This window comes from Oryzias latipes, chromosome 18, assembly GCF_002234675.1.
Source record: "Oryzias latipes chromosome 18, ASM223467v1".
In the NCBI taxonomy this organism is placed as follows: domain Eukaryota; kingdom Metazoa; phylum Chordata; class Actinopteri; order Beloniformes; family Adrianichthyidae; genus Oryzias; species Oryzias latipes.
In genome coordinates this window covers 24555533-24561552 of record NC_019876.2, presented here as the reverse complement: position 1 = coordinate 24561552, position 6020 = coordinate 24555533, and positions in this window count along the sequence as shown.

The following is a 6020-nucleotide window of genomic DNA, read 5'->3' as shown; positions in this document are numbered from 1 at the left end:
AGAGGAAATTCAACTCAATTCAAGTCTGTCCGTCATCAGCACCACTGTTTTTCACTGCATTTCCCATGATGCATTGCGTTATTGTGACAGCTTCTATTACTGTGCTGCTGTTAACCGTCATGAAGCACAATAAATGCAAACATCTCTTCTAACAGTCTTCAAAACATCGTGATGAAAGCAGGAAAACAGTTTATTTCTCCTTTAAGGTTTGTGTTGAATAAAAGAAAATTCCAACTTTGTGTTGCTGCTAAAGTCATGTCATGAAATGCAAAGAAAAACACTGGCTATGTCCGAATTCCTTTACTACTCACTACATAGTGCACTATATAGGCGTTCACCATTTTGTCTGGATCTACAATTCCAAAATCCAGTGCCCTGGAAATCTCCCAGAAGTCCCTGCGAGAAACCAGATTGGAAAATTATAGACCAAAATCAGTGACGGTTTTAGGAACGGTCCGTACGGGGGGTGGCGCGGGCGCAAATTTAAAGTGGGGGCGGCTCAGTGCTTGGAAACAACAAAGATCTGTGCCACTTTTGGTTTTCTATTATCTGTAATATCACAGATTTTAGAACGGCCTAAAACTTGTGAATTGGCGCCTCCTCCAGCTGCTACTCCTGTCTCTGACACGGTAAATGTGTGTGAAGGAAAAGGGGAGGAGTGAAGGCCGCAGGCTGCAAGGTGAGCACGGAGCGCAGCCGCGGGTGCTAAACCTGGATCATGGCGTGCCTTTAGATGACTCAGCTCATGATGATAATGTAAATCTTTATTGTAGACATTTTTATTATGTGTCTTTATTTTCCATCTAAAATGTATTTTTTTTAGGTCTGCCTGTTGTTTAGATGGTGTTAGAATCCTATTTGACATAAAGACAGAAGCTAATGCAGGCAGGAAAACAGCTGCACTGTTTAAGATCAAGATTTCTACTGTTGTAGTTGGTGCACAAAATGAGGAAAATGCCAAATATTTTTGGAGTAATCCTACTGATGAGTTACAATACAGACCAAAAGTTTGGACACACCTTCTTATTCAAAGAGTTTTCTATATTTTCATGACTATAAATTGTAGATTCACACTGAATGCATCAAAACTATGAATTAACACATGTGGAATGATATACATAACAAAAGAGTGTGAAAGAACTGAATATGTCAGATTATAGGTTCTTCATAGTAGCCATAATTGATATAAAAATTTAAAAAAGTGACCTTTGACCTATCATAACTTTAAAAATAAAAACAAGGGCTTAAGAAAAAAGATTGACATTTGACCTATAATCAATTTTAAAATTAAAACAAGTGCTTCAGAACAAACGTGACCTGAGAGTTTTGGAAGATGGTGGAGTGAGTGGCGGTTTTTGGGGCAGGTTCTGAAAGAGAAACCAAATTTTGTGTCCAATTAGGAATTGTGGTGAGACCAACCATCCCCAGAAGCCTCAGAAAATCAATATAAAAAAAGAAGATACCTGATCCAAGATACATTTTTCATATTTTTTCTCTACTTCTCAAAGAATGGCTAACCCAAGGCAAGCTAACGTTAGCGACCATGATTAGTCATTCTTCAGTTATTAGAAGGAGATACGGTGCAAATGGAGCAAGCGGCTGCTGAGGATGTGAATGACCCGATCTGCTGAAACAGCCCAAACCAAAAAGAGTGAAGAAACGAGGAGCCTTGAAAAAACAAGATGGCGCTGGTAATGCTAGCCTCCCTCACGTTGAACAGATTTGACGACTTGGAAAAGAAATTGGAAGGCATAGAGAATCACATGGATGTGATTGGAAAATCTACAAAAGAGAAGAAATAAAATTTTGTGGAGCTGCAAGAAGGTGTGGAGCATCTCTCATCAGAAAACAAAGAGTTGAGAGAGAAATGTCTGGAGGGCTAAAGATACAAGAGAAGATGGGACCTGGGGCTGATGGGGGGGCCTGAGAAAGACAACAAAACACCAGAGAGGTCGTCCTCGGTATCCTTAGCCGTGTGGTTGTGTGTCTGTGGAGAAGCTCCAGGACACCGTTCATCGGCTGCAGTGGAAAAGAGGCGCTGTGAATAACAACATGCCAAGAGCCATAATGATCTAGTTTGCAATGCGCACGGTGAGAGATGAAGTGTGGAGAAAATCCCAGGAAGCCAGAGTCTGCAAAGAGATGAAGATCTACTTCAGAGAGGACTTTTCCAAAGAAGAACGATGGAGGACCAAGCCATACGGAGCGGGAAGAGAGCCTTTCTGAAGGAGGGATACGCGCTGATTGAAGGGAGGAAAGTGACGCCATGAAGACCAGAGTTTCAGTGTTTTTGTTAAGCTTTAGAATGTGAGTTCAAAGGTTGATAACAACAAAGTATATACAAATATTAAAAAACGTATAACTAATGTTATTGGGGAAAGTTGGTCTCGTATTGTCGTTTTATGGTTTTGGACAGACATTCTGCTCATTCCTGCATCTTTAGGAAATCTCAGCGTTTATTTAGACACCAAGTATTCTGTTTAGTGTTCATGTCTATTTTCTTTGTTTCATTAAATACCAGAGGTTTGATAAATATTACAAAAGAATTTAAGGCAAATCTAATTTTACTGCTAGAAACCCACTCAGGTCCAGCAGATGAAGTATTTTGGAAACAACAATGGGGAGATACAGTCCTTTATCACACGGCACGAGCCGCTCAGCAGGAGTCATGATTCTGTTTAACAGGTTTTCAGGGAAGAATAATTAGGCATCTTGGAGATAGAGAAGGCCACTGGTTATTAGCAGCTATTGAAATTTATGAGCAATTCATTATTGTGCTGACTTTATATGGGTACAATAACAAACTACAAAATTATAATAGGTTGGAAAAACTCGCATGAAAGATTTTCCATTCTACTAAAATCATAGCAATAGATAAAATAATTATTGGAGGAGACTTTAACATTGTTTCAAATTCCTGGCCTGATAGATTACCCATTAAAGGACAACAACCAGAACACAATGATGTCATCAGAAACTTATTTTTGTCAACAAACACATTTGATTACTGGAGATTAAAAAATCCCACGTCTCTAAACTATACATGGATTAGTGCTTCAAACAATCACAGCGATCAAGAATAGATTATTGACTTATTTCTCAACCGATATCTGCAGATGTAGAAAACTGTGTAATAGAACCGTCTCCACTTACTGACCATTGTCTAATTAACCTTTCCCTAAAACTGCAAAAATACACACCCATCTCACAACACGTGGAAATTTAACAATAAACTTTTACTAAAAGATATATTTACCAAGGAGATCAAATCTCTATGTTTGAAAGTCAAGGGAATGGAAATGACAAACAAAGGGAAGTGGGAGTGGTTTACATTCAAAAGCAGACATATAGCAGGTGAAATTGGCAAAAATAGAAAAATAAAGCAAAAGGAAATTGTCAGAAATATGAATATTTTATGCAGTACGGCTGATCCTTCAGAGGAAGATCTGGCCGAGTTAAACTTGCTCCAAATTCCAACTTGATAAGATTTGTTCAGAAAACGTAAACAGTGCATTTATACGATCCAGAGCAATCCACAGCGGCGCTGGAGAAGGCCCAGCGTCTCCACTTCCTAAGAATACTCAGGAGGAACAACCTGCAAAGGAAGCTGCTGGTGACCTCAGGAGGTGCTCAAGAGCAAAAATGTCTATATGCCCTATCTGTATTTATCTTTAAATGTATGTTTTTTTAATTTACATTTTTTGTCTGTTCTTAAGTTTTTCATTGCATATTTGTTTAAAATTAATTTTAAACATTGTCTTTTATCATTCTTTAAACCGCTGGAGAGAGCTGATACATTGTGTAAGTGGTTGCATCAATCCTATTCTGTACCAAGAAAAGAGCTCTGTTGCCTAGCAACATGACAAAGGCCCTTTGATGATGCCTTAGTCATGTTGCTAGGCAACGTGACAAAAAGCCCAAGTCAAGACCCATTGATGTCACCAACTGCTTTATGATGTCATGATGACTATACCAACCTGATGTTGGTGCTTTTGTTAGTTACTAATTAATTAAAAAATAGAAAAAAACAACAAGAGATAAAAGGTATACAATTCTAAAGATAAAGGGGTTTAGTGATGTCATAGATCTCACGTGACATCAATGCCCTTATGTAATGATGATGTCAGAGCACCTGATGTGAGTTTGTCATCATGACATCATATGACATCACATGACATCACATGACATAATGTGACATATTGTAGACTGCCACTCTAGTCCACATATACATCTCAGATTTCTAGTCAAAACATTCGCTGTGGTTGAAGAGATCTAAGGTTATTGCTCTAGAAAGAGTACTTTGGAAACTTGGACACTTGGAGCTCATTCTTTGCAGAGACAAAAAGCTTTTGTTTCTGCAATCTTCTGGAAACTCTGTCATTTCTGTTATTTTACACCTAACAAGTGGTAAAAATGCCCCGTGTAACTAAGGCAAACAGGCGCAACAATCCAAGCCCAAAACTCAGTCAAGTTCTGGAGGAACTCAACACGCTGAAAAAGGCCCATGAAAACCTCATCCAGGACAAAAAAGGCCAGGCTCTTTCTACCAAGGTGGAAGCTCTTGAGCATGAAAATGCTCAATTGAAGAAAGAACTAGAAGAACTTGCTGTTTCAACTGACACCAAAGAGTTGAGACAGAAATTCAACAACTTAAAAGAAGAGAAAGATCAGACGACTGAAGAACAGTTGACCCTGAAACAGGCCAACCTTGACATGGTCTGGGAGCTGGAAGAGTGCAAGGCCGTGTTGATCCAACAAATGGACATCAATGACAAAAATGAAGCTTGCATCAAAAAGCTGAAACAGCAGCTTAAAGATTTCAAAGAGCAGAAGGCTGCAAAGGGAGGCAAAGGACCCAAACCAGACACCAACAAAGCCTTTGAGGACCTTAAAAGAAAATATCAGGAGTCTCAGGAGGAAAATGAGGAACTAAAGGCAGAAAATCAAGTTCTGGTCAATGAAGTTGAAGATTTGGAGAAAGAAAATGCTGACCTAAACAAGAAACTGGAGGTCTCTGCTCAGCATGAATCCACAATTACTGAGCTGAAAGAGCAACTGAAGAAACATGAGGAGGAGAAAAAGGCTCTCCTTGAATTGAACAAACTCAGAGAAAAAGAAGCAGAAGATGCAAAAAGGGAGTTGGAAGAAATGAAGGCAAACAAAGAGAAGAAAACAGTCTCTGTGCAGACTGACTCTGATGCTGAGGAGAATAAAACAGTCTCTGTACAGACTGACTCTGATGCTGAGGAGAAGAAAACAGTCTCTGTACAGATTGACTCTGATGCTGAGGAGAAGAAAACAGTCTCTGTACAGACTGACTCTGGGAATCAGGAATGCATCACCAAAGAGGGAGAAACCACAGAAGAACAGGTTGAGGTAGAAGAAGAGGAACCAAAGAAAGGAAAGAAGGTCAAGAGGTTTTCTTTCACCAAATTTTGGCGCAGATTGTTTTGCTCTAAAAAAGTCACGCAAGCGACTGCACACAATTAAAAAAAAGATGAACCTTGTCTTAAAAAAAGGGGCTGCATGGTAAGGTTTGCATGTTCTTTCCATGCATGCGTGGGTTTTTCTCTGGGTGCTCCAGTTTTCCCCCCACAACCAAAAATAGAAAAGATGTAAATCATGATTGGTCAGGGTTTAGAAGCTAGTGGGAGTGTGTGCAGTGATTGAGTTCAACTTTTGTTTTTTTGTTTTTGTTTTTTAAGTGAAAAAACGGGCTGCATGGTTAAATTGGCGTGTTCTTTCCATGCATGCGTGGGGTTTTCTCTGGGTGCTCTAGTTTCCCCCCACTCACAAAAAAAGTTAAAATCAAGATTCTTAAATGTAATGACACAAGACACTGGTAATATCCAGGAAAACATTGAAAAAGATTTTAAGAACATTTATTTTTTGTGGTTAAATTGAAGCTTTTAACAAAAGTGTACATGTTTACTTCCAGTCATTAATTAAAACTGTTTTAGGATTTATTTCCATGTATTTATGAAAATGTATATAATGTACAATAGTTATTTCTTGGTTTG